At 43.8% G+C, this 17646-nt stretch overlaps 1 protein-coding gene and 1 long non-coding RNA gene across 2 annotated transcripts in view; one reads left to right on the top strand and one right to left on the bottom strand.

The window, feature by feature from the left end:
• LOC130362380 (uncharacterized) overlaps nucleotides 1–11180 on the bottom strand; it is a 78876-nt gene extending 67696 nt beyond the window's left edge. The window contains exon 1 of the long non-coding RNA XR_008891387.1: nucleotides 10909–11180. This is a non-coding gene — a long non-coding RNA (uncharacterized LOC130362380). The remainder of the gene's footprint in view (nucleotides 1–10908) is intronic.
• The window catches only part of LOC130362366 (alcohol dehydrogenase 1-like), a 74680-nt gene that overhangs the window by 25136 nt on the left and 31898 nt on the right, over nucleotides 1–17646 (top strand). The gene's annotated exons all lie outside the window — the stretch shown is intronic.

Here is a 17646-nt window from a genome sequence, read left to right as displayed (position 1 = left end):
TTTAACATAGTGGTAACATTTTTTGGTAACTTGCATCCTTTCTTGGTGAAAAATCCCCAAATTTTATGAAAAATTAGAAAATTTTGCATGTTTCTAACTTTGAAGCTCTCTGCTTGTAAGGAAAATGGATATTCAAAATATATTTTTTTTTATTCACATATACAATATGTCCACTTTATGTTTGCATCATAAAATTGACAAGTTTTTACTTTTGGAAGACACCAGAGGGCTTCAAAGTTCAGCAGCAATTTTCCAATTTTTCACAAAATTTCCAAACTCACTATTTTTCAGGGACCAGTTCAGGTTTGAAGTGGATTTGAAGGGTCTTCATCTTAGAAATACCCCATAAATGACCCCATTATAAAAACTGCACCCCAAAAAGTATTCAAAATGATATTCGGTCAGCCTTTTAACCCTTTAGGTGTTTCACAGGAATAGCAGCAAAGTGAAGGAGAAAATTCACAATCTTCATTTTTTACACTCGAATGTTCTTGTAGACCCAATTTTTGAATTATTACAAGGGGTAAAAGGAGAAAATTTATACTTATATTTGTAGCCCAAAATGTTTTTTGGGTGGCATGTTGCATTTAGGAAGCCCTATGGTGCCAGAACAGCAAAAAAAAAAAAAAAAACATATGGCATACTATTTTGGAAACTAGACCCCTTGAGGAACATAACAAGGAATTAAGTGAGCCTTAATACCCCACAGGGGTTTCACAACTTTTGCATGCGTAAAAAAAATAAAAATAAATTCACTAAAATGTGTGTTTCCCCCCAAATTTCAAATTTTTTGCAAGGGTTAATAGCAAAAAATACCCCCCAAAATTTGAAACCCCATCTCTTCTGAGTATGGAGGTACGCCATAAGTTGACCTGAAGTGCACTATGGGCGAACTACAATGCTCAGAAGAGAAGGAGTCATATTTGGCTTTTTGAGAGCAAATTTTGCTCGGAGGGCATGTCGCATTTAGGAAGCCCCTATGGTGCCAGGACAGCAAAATAACCCCCACATGGCATACCATTTTGGAAACTAGACCCCTTGAGGAACGTAACAAGGGGTACAGTGAGCTTTTACCCCCACTGGTGTCTGGCAGATCTTTGGAACAGTGGGCTGTACGACATTTTTAATTTGCACAGCCCACTGTTTCGAAGATCTGTCAGACACCAGTGGGGTGTAAATTCTCACTGTACCCCTCATTACATTCCGTGAGGGGTGTAGTTTCCGAAATGGTGTCACATGTGGGGTTTTGTTTTTTTTTCGTTTGTCAAAACCGCTGTAACAATCAGCCACCCCTGTGCAAATCACCTCAAATGTACATGGTGCACTCTCCCTTCTGGGCCTTGTTGTGCGCCCCCAGAGCACTTTGCGCCCACATATGGGGTAACTCCCTAGTCAGGAGAAACTGCATTACAAATTTTGGGGGGCTTTTTTTCCCTTTTACCTCTTGTGAAAATGTAAAAGCACCACCAGCAACACCAGCATGTTAGTGTAAACAATTTATTTTTTTACACTAACATGTTGGTGTAGACCCCAACTTCACCTTTTCATAAGGAGTGAAAGGAGAAAAAGCCCCCCAAAATTTGTTAGGCAATTTCTCCCGAGTACGGCGATACCCCATATGTGACCCTAAACTGTTGCCTTGAAATACGACAGGGGTCCGAAGTGAGAGCCCCATGCGCATTCGAGGCCTGAATTAGGGATTTGCATATGAGTGGACATAGGGGTATTCTACGCCAGTGATTCCCAAACAGGGTGCCTCCAGCTGTTGTAAAACTCCCAGCATGCTTGGACAGTCAACGGCTGTCCAGCAATACTGGGAGTTGTTGTTTTGCAACAGCTGGAGGCTTCATTTTGGAAACAGTGGCGTACCAGACGTTTTTCATTTTTATTGGGGAGGGGAGGGGGCTGTGTAGGGGTATGTGTATATGTAGTGTTTTTTACTTTTTATTTTATTTTGTGTTAGTGTAGTGTTGTGTTTTTAGGGTACAGTCACATGGGCGGGGGGTTACAGCGAGTTTCCCGCTGCGAGTTTGAGCTGCCCCGCAAAATTTGCTGCAATGCAAACTTGCAGCCGGATACTCACTGTAAGCCCCCTGCCCATGTGAATGTACCCTGTACATTCATACGGGGGGGAACCTCCAGCTGTTGCAAAACTACAACTCCCAGCATGTACAGTCTATCAGTGCATGCTGGTAGTTATAGTTTTGCAACAGCTGGAGGCACACGGGTTGGGAAACACTGAGTTAGAAAACCGACAATGTTTCCCAACCAGTATGCCTCCTGTTGTTGCAAAACCACTACTCTCAAACATTCTCAGGCATGCTGGAAGTAGAAGTTCGGCAACATCTTTAGAGCCAGCTGTTGCCGAACTACAACTCTCAGCATGCTTGGAGTTGTAGTTTTGCAACACCTGGAGGACTACAGTTTGCAGACCACTAATACAGTGGTTCTCAATCTGTGCCCTTCCAGATGTTGCAAAACTACAACTCCCAGTATGCCAAAATTGTCCAGGCATGCTGGGAGTTGTAGTTCTGCAACATCTGAAGGGCCAGATGTTACAGAACTACAACTCCCAGCATGCCTGGACAGTAAGGGTATGCTGAGGATGCATAGTTTTGCAACATCTGGAAGGGCACAGTGGTCTCCAAACTGGTATTCACCAGATGCAGCAAGAGCTACAGAGGTAGCAAGATTCCTAATGCGCCGTGAGATAGTGAGCGCTGGTCTCATGAAATTCGATGACCGTCCAGAAAACTACTGGGCCTGGAAGTCATCTTTCCTAAGCAGTACCCAAGACTTAGATCTGACAGACAGAGAAAAGCTTGATCTGCTCGTCAAATGGCTAGGACCAGAGTCCACTGAGCAAGCCCAAAGAATCAGATCAGTACATGTTCATGACGCAACAGCAGGACTTGCAATGGTGTGGAGGAGACTAGAACACTGCTATGGGTCACCTGAAGTGATTGAAGATGCTCTTCTGAAGAGGATAGAAAACTATCCAAGAATGACAAATAAGGACAATCAAAAGCTGAGAGGGTTTGGGGACCTACACTTAGAAATAGAAGCTGCTAAGTCTAGTGGATACCTGCAAGGTCTCTCAAACTTAGATACAGCACGTGGAGTTGATCCCATAATCGAGAAACTTCCTTTCAACTTGCAAGAAAGGTGGGTCACTCAAGCATCAAGATACAAGAAAGATCATCGAGTCGCATTTCCACCATTCGCCTTCCTTGCTGAATTCATCGTAGACCAAGCTGAAACACGCAATGATCCAAGCTTTGCTTTCCTGAACAAGAGAACTGCAAGCTCCCCAAAGGTAGAGCAAAAACATCTAACGCCTTGCAAAGAACGCAGAGCAACAGTTTCTGTACGGAAGACAGAAGTCTCGCCTGAGTCTGCAGTCAATCAGGAAGACAGCGCAAGTAAGAAAGTTGAGGAGCCAGACAAAATATGTCTCATCCACAACAAGCCTCATCCACTAAGAAAATGTCGCAGTTTCAGATGTAAGACATTAGAAGAGCGCAAAGCTTACCTTAAAGACAATCACATTTGTTTTAGATGTTGCGCTTCAATTCAGCATCTTGCAAAAGACTGTACAAAAACAATAAAATGCACAGAGTGCAACAGTGACAAACACCTGTCAGCACTACACCCAGGACCACCACCATGGAAACAAGAAGTTCCAGCAACTCAAGAAGATCATGGTGGGGAGCAAGGCGAGAGTACAACGCCAGCAGTAACCTCAAAGTGTACTGAGATCTGTACAGAGCAGGGCCGCCCCAGATCATGTTCCAAGATATGCTTAGTCAAGGTGTATCCTGCAGGCTTCAGAGAAAAAGCAATCAAGATGTACACAGTCTTGGATGAACAGAGTAACAGATCTCTGGCAAAAACAGAGTTCTTTGACCTCTTGGGTGACAAAGGAAGTCCAACTCCATACACCCTGAAGACTTGTTCTGGAGTTGTAGAGACAACAGGGAGAAGAGCAAACAACTACATCATTGAGTCATTAGATGGAAAGACAAAGGTGACTCTTCCTACCCTCATAGAATGTGATGAGATACCAGACGACAGGTCAGAGATCCCCACACCTGAAGTTGCTCGTCATCACCCCCATCTGGTGCGAATAGCAGACCAGATACCAGCACTAGATCCAGATGCTGCAATCATCCTTCTACTTGGGAGAGATATCCTCACAGTGCACAAAGTCAGAGAACAGTACAATGGGCCACACAATGCACCATTTGCACAACACCTTGATCTCGGATGGGTCATCGTTGGAGAAGTATGTCTAGACGGACTCCACAAACCAGAAAAGGTGAATGTCTACAGAACACATCTGTTACAGAATGGTCGTACATCTTGTCTTTGCCCATGTACCAACAGTCTACACATTAAAGAGAGACTTGTTAACCCAACACATCATCGGAGTATCCAGAGGTGCATGGAAGACTTAGCCTCAACTGGAGATACAGATGAACTGGGCTGTAAGGTGTTTGAAAGAACACGAGATGACGACAAGCTAGCACCCTCGGTGGAAGATACTCTCTTCCTTGAGATTATGGACAGAGAAGTCTTCAGAGACAAATCAGGCAGCTGGGTAGCCCCTATACCTTTCCGGTCACCACGCCATCGCCTTACTGACAACAAAGTACAAGCAGAGAAACGCTTCACCTAGTTACAGCACATGCTACAAAGAAAGCCAAATATGAAGAAACATTTCCAAGCCTTCATGCAGAAGATCTTTGATAACGATCAAGCTGAAAGGGCACCACCACTACAAGAGAACCAAGAACACTGGTACTTACCAATATTTGGGGTGTACCATCCTCAGAAACCAGGCCAGATACGCGTAGTATTTGACTCTAGTGCGAAGCACAAAGGCATCTCACTAAATGATGTCCTTCTCAGTGGACCTGACCTGAACAACACACTCCTTGGAGTACTCATCAGGTTCAGAAAAGAACTCATAGCAGTGACAGCAGACGTACAACAGATGTTCTACTGTTTCCTTGTTCGTGAAGATCACAGAGACTACTTAAGGTTCATGTGGTATGCAGACAATGACTTTAACAAAGAAATCACAGAGTACAGGATGAAGGTACATGTGTTTGGAAACAGCCCTTCTCCAGCTGTAGCTATCTACAACCTGAGACGAGCAGCACAGCAAGGTGAAAGACATGGTCAAGAAGCCACACAGTTCGTCTTGAAGAACTTCTACATAGATGATGGACTTGCTTCTTTCTCCAGCAACGAAGAAGCTATCAACGTCCTGAAAAGTACAAGAGAAATGTTGGCAGAATCCAACATAAGACTGAACAAGGTAGCTTCCAACAGCAACAGAGTCATGGAAGCATTTCCAATGGAAGACCGTGCTAAAGACCTTAAAGACTTGGATCTAGGAACAGAATCACCACCCTTGCAAAGAAGTCTTGGGATTAGTTGGGACCTGAAGACTGACAGTTTCACCTTCAGGGTCTCCAGAGAAGAGAAGCCATTCACAAAAAGAGGTGTCCTATCTACAGTCAACAGTCTTTACGACCCCCTGGGGTTCGTAGCACCCATCATCATGCAAGGTAAAGCTCTTTTGAGACAGATCACTACTGAGCAAGAACAAAGTGACTGGGACGTACCTCTACCTGAAGAGAAGGAAATGCAGTGGAAGTTGTGGAAAGACTCATTGTTAGAGCTTGAACAACTCAACATCCCTAGACCATACGTATCTGTTTCCTTGTCTGCTACAAAGAGAAGAGAAATATGCATATTCTCTGACGCCTCCACTATGGCTATCGCATCTGTCGCCTACCTTAGGGTAATAGACACTGAGGGACAAAGCCATGTCGGGTTCCTCATGGGAAAATCTAAGCTGGCTCCCAGATCGGCTCACACTGTCCCACGTCTAGAACTTTGTGCTGCTGTCTTAGCTGTAGAGATGGCAGACATGATTACAACAGAACTGGACATCGAGATCCATGCAATTAACTTTTATACAGACAGCAAGATTGTGTTAGGATATATTCACAATGCTTCAAGAAGATTTTATACATACGTGGCCAACAGAGTGACACGTATCAGAAAGTCTACAAGTCCAGAACAGTGGCATCACATCAGCACAGACAAGAACCCAGCTGATCATGGGACAAGACTAGTGCCAGCCGCTGAGCTCAAGCAAACTAACTGGTTTGTAGGTCCATCTTTTCTTCGTAAACCAGAAACCAAAGAAACTACTCAGGTAGAGACCTTTCAGCTCGTAGAACCAGATCAAGACAAAGAGGTAAGACCTCAAGTGACAGTTTGTAGGACTTTAGTTACAAGAGACAGTCTGGGCGCCCATAGATTTGAAAGGTTTTCCAACTGGAAGTCGCTGACCCGTGCAATCGGAAAACTTATCTGTCTAGCCAGATCCTCCTGCAGAGCTACCAATACTGATCAGCATGGCAACGGCCACCTTGAACAAGCCAAGGTCACGATCATCAGATGCATCCAGCAGGAAGTTTTTAAAGAAGAAATCCAAAGCCTTATGAAAAAGGAAGAGATTTCTCAACACAATTCGCTCAAGGACTTGTACACCAGGCAATGGAAACAAGTTCAAAGTCTTGCGGACATTTTCTGGAAGAGGTGGAGACAGGAATACCTGGTGATCTTCCAGCCATGCAAGATGACAAACCCAATTTACAAGTTGGAGACGTTGTTTTACTGAAAGATTCTCAGGCCCACAGGAACGAGTGGCCTATTGGACTCATTGTGGGGACTGATCTTAGTAGTGATGCTAGAATTAGAAAGGTTGAAGTTATGATTGTTATACAAGGCATTCCCAAAGTGTATGCAAGGCCAATTTCTGAAGTAGTTTTACTCCTGTCCAAGGGTTAGTGGCATAACAAAAAGTATGCCAGGTGGGGAGTGTGCTGCCTTCGCAATGTAATTTACATGCTTGGCACTCAGCAGGGTCTGTTCCTTTAAGACCCTCCATTTTCTTGAAGCCTAGAGGCGGGCCTTCTCTCTAAAGCCTAGGGCTAGTCCCGTCACGTCTCATTCATTCCAGCTCCAGCCACCACAGTGACCAGATCCACAGGACTTCTTAAAGCTAATACAGACTGCAAATCTGATAAATACCAAAGCCTTTTTACCGCGTGTGTTCATTATATCTCAGTAAAGATTACATCAGTTAAGCAAACCAGCATGTCTTTCCTTGAGATTCGGTATAAACTTGATGTGAAGCTGTGTCCACGAGACAGCGGAGACATTATACCCAGCATGCCCAGACGCCAAGGGCTGTCTGGGCATGCTGGGAGTTGTAGTATACAGGGTCCCATTACAGCAATGCATGTCGCTTTACGGCGACGTGCATTGCTGTAAAGGGCCCGACCGCGGATGAAGAGGAACTCACCTGTCGCCGCCGCCGCCGTCTTCATCGCCGGGATCCGGATCTTCAGGGATGAGTTAAGTACCGGGGCCGGGCCCCAGCACTCCCCGTCCCCCGCCGTGTCCTCCGGTCTTCCTCCCGTCCTCTCCGGACTTCCAGGGGCCAGGCAGGGCGGGAGGAAGTAACCACCCCCCCCCCTGCGATTGGTCGGTTAGCTAACCGACGGATCGCAGGGGATAGGAGGAGGTGGCAGGCTTGCCACCTCGCTCCTAGCCTCCAGCATGGTCCTGGCTGTCTGTCACAACCGGGATCATGCAAAATTACCAGGCGGTCGGGTCCCAGAGACCAGATCAGCCCAGTATCGCCGCAGATCGCAAGGGCGATTTCCCTTGCCATTCGCGGCGATCGCCGACATGGGGGCCTACATGGCCCCCCTCGGCGTTTGCCCTGCATGACTGCTGAAGGATTTCAGCAGGCATCCGCTTCCAATCTCTGCACGGCGCGCGGCAGGGACCGGAAAACGCCAGGGCGTATGGATGCGCCCTGGGTCCTTAAGGTTGAACAATATTTCTTCAAATACCGGTACAGTTATCTTCATTTTCCTTTGAACCATTGGTCCCAATCTCTCATTTACAGCAATATATGGTACAGTAGCTCTCCCTACCTTAAACAACATTTATTCAATTACAATCCTGTCATCTTCTTCTGGAATATCATCATGTTGGGAGTCAGGAGTCTGTTTTTTTTCCCCTTTACATTGTCTGTTTTTTTGATAATCAATTCTGGTACTGTGGTTCAGTGCATACATAACGGTAATGGTATCTGTTTAACAGCTTTATTCTTCTCTGATGATTACCGTACCGGTGGAAAAAGTTCGGCTGTGATGACATCAGCGCGCTCGTCAGCCCGCTCCGTGCACTAAAGAGGGAGGGGGGCGCAGATGTCCGCGGGAGGAGAGGTGGAAAAAGAAGAGCCAGTGTGCTGAAGACATCTGGTGGAAGGAGGGGAGCAAACAGAATAGCCGAGATCCCTGGCTGACGCGCGCACAGGAGGAAGCAGCAGCAGACATCAGCCGGGAGGAGAGAAGAGGACCTCCGGCAGGGCAGCCGTGGGTGCAAACAAGTTTTTCTTACATATAGGAGCAAAAGGGAAACAATAGCAATCATTTAAAAAAAAAAAATGCACGTAGATTGCCTAGGTCTTATTTTCGGGGTAGGGCCCACCCCGATAATCCAGCTAGGGTTTATTTTCTGGGTAGGGTGTATTTTCGGGGAAACACGGTATTATTTTAATGTCAGATATGTATTTATTATTATAAATAATCATTTATGTTGTTACTTTGAATTTTGCTGAGCAGTCCAGGCATATGGTGCATGTCTGCTACTCAGCCCCTGCTCCTCACTCCTTACTGTAGTCAGTCCAGACAAGACCATTTAGTGGTCAATAGAGGCTGCTAGGTTTTTCCTTGTGACAGATTAAAATGCCATTTCATGCCTGAACACAGGATTTCTACTGTAGCTTACAGAGGAGTGAGGACTCCCGTCTCTTTGACAGGTCTCTCCATGTAAAAGACAGGACAGCACTGCCCTGTCACTATAGCTCTTTACAATACAATAATAACAATAATAATTTCTTTATTTTTATAGTGACAACTTGTGCTGTACAGAGATTGTCATCACTCACATTGGTCCCTGTCCCCAATGGGACTACACAATCTGAATTCGCAACTGACATATCAATGTTTCTTAGTTGTTGCCCATGGTGGCATTCAATCCTATAAGCTCCAGTCTCCTTCACATCATGCTGCATCATCCAATGAGCTCTGATGTTAGCTCCACCTTAAGGTGTGGGCAGGTCCGGTACAAAATTTTTGCCTACACAAGTGAAGCTACATTTTGCCCCCCCCCCCCCCCCGACATCAGCACTCTCTATACAGTGCCCCCATATAGTGACTGTGCCCCATATAGTGCTCAGTATATATACAGTGCCCCTATATAATGTCTGCAGCCCCATATATACAGTGCCCCCAGCTCCCATATAGTACCCATTATATGCAGTGCCCCAATATAGATAGATTATATATATATATATATATATATATATATATATAGTGCTCATCAATATATACACAGTGCACCCATATATACAGTTCCCCCATATATCTTGTCAAACTCACACTCTTCTCTGGCCTCTCTAGTCTACTCTGCTGCTACTGAATTCACTTCAGCAGCATGATCCTCCGCTCCGCTCCCACCATTCTCTGCTTCTGTGTGATGGCACAGTCACACAAAGCCTTAGGACGCAGTGGTGTTGCTAGGGTTGGTGTCACCCGGTGCGGTAGAAAATGGTGTCACACCATACAACCCTCCCCAAAGTAATCTTATAGCCGGTTTTGAAGGACGCCAAAGGGGAAGCGTGTTGCATAAATTTTTTTCCAGTATACTATTAAAATTATTGCCACATAATGGGAAAGTGCTAAATATGTTTTTACCAGTAGGGCCTTAGCAGTGGTAAGGTTATGCTGGGAGTTGTTGTTTCAACCATTATCACAGCAGAACTATCAAGTGACTCCAGCTCTGATGGGACATAGTGAGGAGAATACACAATGATATCAGTGACTACAGGTGACATCTTCTCTATAGTGAGGAGAATACACAATAATATCAGTGACTACAGGTGACGTCTTTTCTATAGTGAGGAGAATACACAATGATATCAGTGACTACAGGTGACGTCTTCTCTATAGTGAGGAGAATACACAATTATATCAGTGACTACAGGTGACGTCTTCTCTATAGTGAGGAAAATACACAATGATATCGGTGACTACAGGTGACATTTTCTCTATAGAGAGGAGAATGCACAATGATATCAGTAACTACAGGTGACATCTCTATAGTGAGGAGAATACACAATTATATCAGTGACTACAGGTGACATCTTCTCTATAGTGAGGAGAATTCACAATGATATCAGTAACTACAGGTGACATCTTCTCTATAGTGAGCACAATACACAATGATATCAGTGATTACAGGTGATGTTTTCTCTATAGTGAGGAGAATACACAATGATATCAGTGATTACAGGTGATGTTTTCTCTATAGTGAGGAGAATACACAATGATATCAGTGACTACAGGTGACCTCTTCTCTATAGTGAGGAGAATACACAATGATATCAGTAACTACAGGTGACATCTTATCATTGTGTATTCTCCTCACTATAGAGAAGATGTCACCTGTAATCACTGATATCACTGTGTATTCTAGAGATCAGTGACTACAGGTGACGTCTTCTCTATAGTGAGGAGAATACACAATTATATCAGTGATTACAGGTGACGTCTTTTCTATAGTGAGGAGAATACACAATGATATCAGTGATTACAGGTGACGTCTTCTCTATAGTGAGGAGAATACACAATGATATCAGTGAGTACAGGTGACGTCTTCTGTATAGTGAGGACAATACACAATAATATCAGTGACTACAGGTGACATTTCCTCTATAGTCTTTGCTTATCTAATTCAGCTGGTACATACCGCCATGAGTTCATCCAGCAAAATATTCTCTCTGCAGAACGTAATCCAGATGGTTCCTCACTATGTCAGCGGATTCTGATCCTCTATATGAAAATTATAATTAATATAAAGCTGCCAGGCACTGTATCCTCTGAATATAATACTGCCACACACTGCGCTTTCTGAATATAAACCTGCCACAAACTTTATTCTCTGAGTAGAATACTATCCCATAGGGCTGAAACTAATCGATGATCAAAATAGTTGTCAACTATTTTCATAATCGATTAATCAGTTGGCCGATTAGTTGCTCAGCCTATGTCTAAAGTTCACACACACTTAGCGATTATGACTATCTCCCTATGACTATCCCTATGAGTGCTGGCCCCCTTTTCACTAAATAGGCTGCTGGGGCATGTAGGATGGACACCCAGGAAATTGTCACGTAGGGGCAGGGAAGGAGTGCCTTTCCTGGGGGCTTCTGTGAGTCACAAAAACCGGGATGGGGAGGCAAGGTGGCAGCGGCGTCGGCAGTCTTTGGGCCCCAGGATAGGCAGGGGCAGAGAATCGGGCAGCGACGGCAGCTCTCTGGACCTGCAAAAGCCGCTGCAGTTCATTGATTTCAAGCGCCCACTTTAAATAATTGAACTGCAGCTGCTTATCGGCATATAACACGCAGATAGACTTTAGGCTAAAAATGTTAGCCTAAAAAATGCGTGTTATACGCCGATAAATACGGTAGTTAGGCCACAGGTGCTCAATCAGTCAGCTGACCAGCCTCAGCAGACAGGCGTAACCAAGCAACAAGACCAAACAAAAGCTCTCATTGCAAGTTAACCCTTCAGTTCCTTACAGAAATGTTCTGCTCCTCCTATCTGGCCACAAGTTAGAAGGGAGGGGGGGTATAACCCTTACAAGAAAAAATATATATGTAAAAGAAGTATTATATGTATTGTGACGAACCGTCTCAGGGATTAGCTCTCGGATCGTCCTGGTCACTTGCCACGGGACACGTTCCTCACAATAACACCACAGACCACAGTTCCTCATACAAGTCTGGCTCCTTGCCAGCTTTATTTTCACAGGTTGCAGGTAAAACAAAACATAAACAGGAACAAAATAAAGTCCTAGACCGTCTGGTCACTGACTATAACTCTCAGCATGCCCTGTCTATCAACTGGTGAGCTTCCCTCATCCAGTTAAAAACCTGTGCCACCTGCAACCTGTTTTACTACCAGTTCACACCTGAACTTGGACCACTCGCAGCGCCTTCTGCGTGTTACCTAAACAGGGCCCGTGTGTCTCCCCCTCTAACAGCCAGCATACTGTTTCCAAGGGAGAGCACAGATTAGACTGACTATCCATCTTATATACACCTCCCTTCCCTGCTGCCTCATTATTTAAGAAGCAGGTGAGAGGTACTTCAGGGTGAGCAAAGGAAATACACCCTTTCCTTGCCACCTTATCACAGTATTCAATTATAATAAAAAGCTCCTCCTCTCAGCCTCCGCAAAGCTTAGCATCTAGCCGACCCCACAAACTCTCTCTACACAATGCATCCCTTATCTAAAACACACAGAAGACATTCAGTCTGATCCTCACCCCCCTAATCTAACAAAAAAAAAATATTCTTCTCCATGGTTATTTTAATCCGATACGTCGATTAATCGAAACAATAATCGGCTAATTAATCGATTATGAAAATAATCGTTAGTTGCAGCCCTACTATCCCACACTGTACCCTCAAAATATATAATACTATTACACACTGTGTTCTCTGAATATAAACCTGGCACACACAGTACTCTCTGAATAGAATACTACTGCACATTTTACTCTCTGAATATAAAACTACCACATATTGTACCTTCAGAATATAATAATACTATACCCTCTGGGTATAATACTGCCACACATTGTATCCTCTGTATATAACACTACCAGGGATAATACACACAGTGATGTCACAGTACAGGGATAATATACACAGTGATGTCACAGTACAGGGATCATACACAGTGATGTCACAGTACAGGGATAATACACAGTGATGTCTAAGTACAGTGATAATATACACAGTGATATCACAGTATAGGGATAATACACAGTGATGTCACAGTACAGGGATAATACACAATGATGTCACAGTACAGGGATAATACACAATGATAACACAGTACAGGCATAATACACATTGATGCTACAGTGTAGGGGTAACACACTCAGCAATGTCAGTACAAGGTTAATATACAATTATAGAACAGTACAGGGATAATACACAGTGATGTCAAAGTACTGGGATAATACACCGTGATGTCACAGTACAAGGATAATATACACAGTGATGTCACAGTACAGGGATAATACACAGTGATGTCACAGTACAGGGATAATACACAGTGATGTCACAGTACAGTGATAATATACACAGTGATGTCACAGTACAGGGATAATACACACAGTGATGTCACAGTACAGGGATAATATACACAGTGATGTCACAGTACTGGGATAATACACAGTGATGTCACAGTACAGGGATAATACACACAGTGATGTCACAGTACAGGGATAATATACACAGTGATGTCACAGTACAGGGATAATACACAGTGATGTCACAGTACAGGGATAATACACAGTGATGTCACAGTACAGTGAAAATATACACAGTGATGTCACAGTACAGGGATAATACACAGTGATGTCACAGTACAGGGATAATACACAGTGATGTCACAGTACAGTGATAATATACACAGTGATGTCACAGTACAGGGATAATACACACAGTGATGTCACAGTACAGGGATAATATACACAGTGATGTCACAGTACTGGGATAATACACAGTGATGTCACAGTACAGTGATAATATACACAGTGATGTCACAGTACAGGGATAATACACACAGTGATGTCACAGTACAGGGATAATATGCACAGTGATGTCACAGTACAGGGATAATACACAGTGATGTCACAGTACAGGGATAATACACACAGTGATGTCACAGTACAGGGATAATATACACAGTGATGTTACAGTATAGGGATAATACACAGTGATGTCACAGTACAGGGATAATACACAGTGATGTCACAGTACAGTGATAATATACACAGTGATGTCACAGTACAGGGATAATACACAGTGATGTCACAGTACAGGGATAATACACAGTGATGTCACAGTACAAGGATAATACACAGTGATGTCACAGTACAGGGCTAATACACAGTGATGTCACAGTACAGTGATAATATACACAGTGATGTCACAGTACAGGGATAATACACAGTGATGTCACAGTTCTGGGATAATACACAGTGATGTCACAGTACAAGGATAATACACAGTGATGCCACAGTACAGGGATATTTCACAGTGATGTCACAGGACTGGGATAATACACAGTGATGCTACAGTGCAGAGGTAACACACTCAGCAATGTCATAGTACAAGGTTAATATACAATATAGAACAGTACAGGGATAATACACAGTGATGTCACAGTACTGGGATAATACACAGTGATGTCACAGTACAAGGATAATACACAGTGATGTCACAGTACAGAGATAATACACACAGTGATGTCACAGTACAGGATAATACACAGTGATGCTACAGTACAGAGATAATACATAGTGATGTCACAGTACAGGGATAATACACAGTGATGTCACCAGGGCTGTGGAGTAGGTAGATAAATGTTCCGACTCCTCAATTTTTTGTACTTCCGACTCCTCTGTATTAATATGCAAATGTGGTAGGCCTCAGGGGTAGGGGTAGTGTAGTCAGGGTATTGCTTTGGTATATCAGGGGTTAAGGTTAACCCTATTGTTCGTGACGCCAGGCTGAGGGGTAGTATGCTGAGGTAATTCTCCGGCCTATCGCCGCCCTTCCCAGTAACGATAGGTGCATGCATAAAATGACTGAAGGTCCACAAGGTAGTTGAACTTGAACTTAGATAAACTTTACATAAAGACTTGCGGTACATCCAATGAACAGTAACAGTCTCATTAATACAGTCTCCATACACTTCAGTGACTGACAGTTGTTGCGGACTTTGACTTTTGATATGTCTTAGAATTTAGGGTAATTTTCGAAGATCCGTCCGGATTTAGGAGTTAGATAAGGTCCGGTGATCTTGCAGAGTGCTTAGGGATTGATTACACTCGCAGTTTTGTAAAGATCAGCCCTCGCCGCAAGGCTCTGGCCCAACTCACTGATGACAGCAGCGCAGATACTTCCCTGTAAACAGCCCATGAGGAAAAGAGAGAGTAATGGCTGCCATTTTGGATTGGTCCAAGCCAGCTGTCACTCACCGTTACATAGCCTGATGGGTAAACACCTGACTTCCTCCAAAGGTCCTTTAACTACAAACCATAGAGTCTTTGGAACGCATCACGTGACCCGCAGGTCCTGTACACTTACTATATAAAAAGATATACATTAAATTTAGATAATTTTAATTACAAAAGGGGTGACAAGGGGCTAGATAAGGATGAGGACCCCACCTACACCTAGGGACTCTGACTTTGGGGACCTCACCACAAGGCAGCGGATCCAATCCGGTGCCGGGACACCACACAAATGTATTTTATACATTCCTTGAAGGAAAGAAAGGCAATATACATGTCACAAAGATATCAGTGACTATAGCACTGATGGGTCACAGTCAAGAGAATACACAATGATATAAGTGACTTACAGGCAGGGCCGGACTGGAATCAAAAATAGGCCCGGGCATTCTAGAAAAAGCAGACCATTTTTTTGGTGGAGGTCCAAATGCTGGGACCCCCACCAATAACCTTGGTTCAAGTAGCTCTCCAGCTATTGAAAAGCTAAAACTCCCATCATGTCTGTAGAATATGTATTTGAAGAGAAAAGTAAAGACCGGCGGGGGGCGCCTAGTGTGTTACTGCAAATAAAGAAGGAATGATGAAGTAGAGGCAGGTGGGCACAGGTTGCCCGTAGGTAATGGGTGCTCACCGGGAGCGAGTGGAAAACTTGTGTATCAATCCACCAAGCGGGGTAACAATGCTGGACACAGCTGCCGAGCCAAGGGTTCAGGAAAGGGCTTGCCACACCTGGAGGAAGTACCATGAAATTATGCAAAAACATCCTGTGGTTTCCAGTGTGGAAAAGAAGGATCGGACCAGAGAAGTGATGTGGAACAAAGCTGGACCGCTTTTTTGAGAATAAAGCAAAGTAAACAGGATAACATGTTTCAGGGGACAACGCCCCCTTCCTCAGATCAGTGATAGTGCTGTACAGTACATACAGGGTTTAAATACAGTTACATTTGGCGCCAAAATAAAAGGGGCAGGGGACAAACTACAATGCAATGAATGAAGCATCACTTGCAGGAAAAACTAATAATTGACATTAGTATGAATAAAGATGAGAATACAATCCAGGTGGTGACATGCAGGAATGACATGCCAGTGAAGTACAAAAGTGTTGGACAGATTATTGGTAGCCGGGGACCTCCGTGGTGCATCCGGACCGTGGGCGGAAGTAGTTGTCTCTAAGGAAGCGTCGCTAAGGTAGTGGCGGCCGTGTCTGAGAGCAATGGTGCGTTGTCATAGAGACTTTTGGTTGTTTTAGAACAATAACAAAGCTTATCTATATGAACCAAAAACTAAATCTGTAAAACCTAGAAATGGTTTATATCAATCTTGAAATGTAGTTATAGGCTTAACAAATGCAAATCAATTCAATGTAGAGTTCTAAGGAAGAGAATTGCCTCTGCCAGATCCTCTTTCATAGAGGCTCTTAAGTCAGACTTTATTATTTTTAGGGCTGAAAACAATCTTTTCACACTGACTTGGGTGGGTGGCCTTGCAGTAACTATTAAGTAGGGGTCTGAGTCGGTGCATTGTTTGCCGACTCCGACTCCAGGTACCCAAAATTTCCTCCGACTCCACAGCACTGGATGTCACAGTACAGGGATAATACACACAGTGATGTAACAGTACAGGGATAATACACACAGTGATGTCCACAGTACAGGGATAATACACACAGTGATGTCACAGTACAGGGATAATATACACAGTGATGTCACAGTACAGGGATAATATACACAGTGATGTCACATTACAGGGATAATACACACAGTGATGAAACTGTACAGGGATAATACACAGTGATGTCACAGTACAGGAATAATATACACAGTGATGTCACAGTACAGGGATAATACACACAGTGATGTCACAGTACAGGGATAATACACAATGATGTCACAGTACAGGGATAATACACAGTGATGTCACAGTACAGGAATAATATACACAGTGATGTCACAGTGAAGGGATAATACACACAGTGATGTCACAGTACAGGGATAATACACAGTGATGTCACAGTACAGGGATAATACACACAGTGATGTCACAGTACAGGGATACTACACAGTGATGTCACAGTACAGGGATAATACACAGTTATTTCACAGTACAGGGATAAGTCACAGTGATGTCACAGTACAGGGATAATACACACAGTGATGTCACAGTACAGGGATAATACACAGTGATGTCCCAGTGCAGGGATAATACACAGTGATGTCACAGTACAGGGATAATACACAGTGATGTCACAGTACAGGGATAATACACACAGTGATGTCACAGTACAGGGATAACATACACAGTGATGTCACAGTACAGGGATAATTCACAATAATGCTACAGTACAGGGATAATATACACAGTAATGTCACAGTACAGGGATAGTATACACAG

The sequence above is a fragment of the Hyla sarda genome, chromosome 1 (assembly GCF_029499605.1).
Source record: "Hyla sarda isolate aHylSar1 chromosome 1, aHylSar1.hap1, whole genome shotgun sequence".
NCBI lineage: Eukaryota > Metazoa > Chordata > Amphibia > Anura > Hylidae > Hyla > Hyla sarda.
The sequence above is the reverse complement of the archived record's forward strand: the minus strand, read 5'-3'. Positions and strand labels throughout refer to the sequence as shown.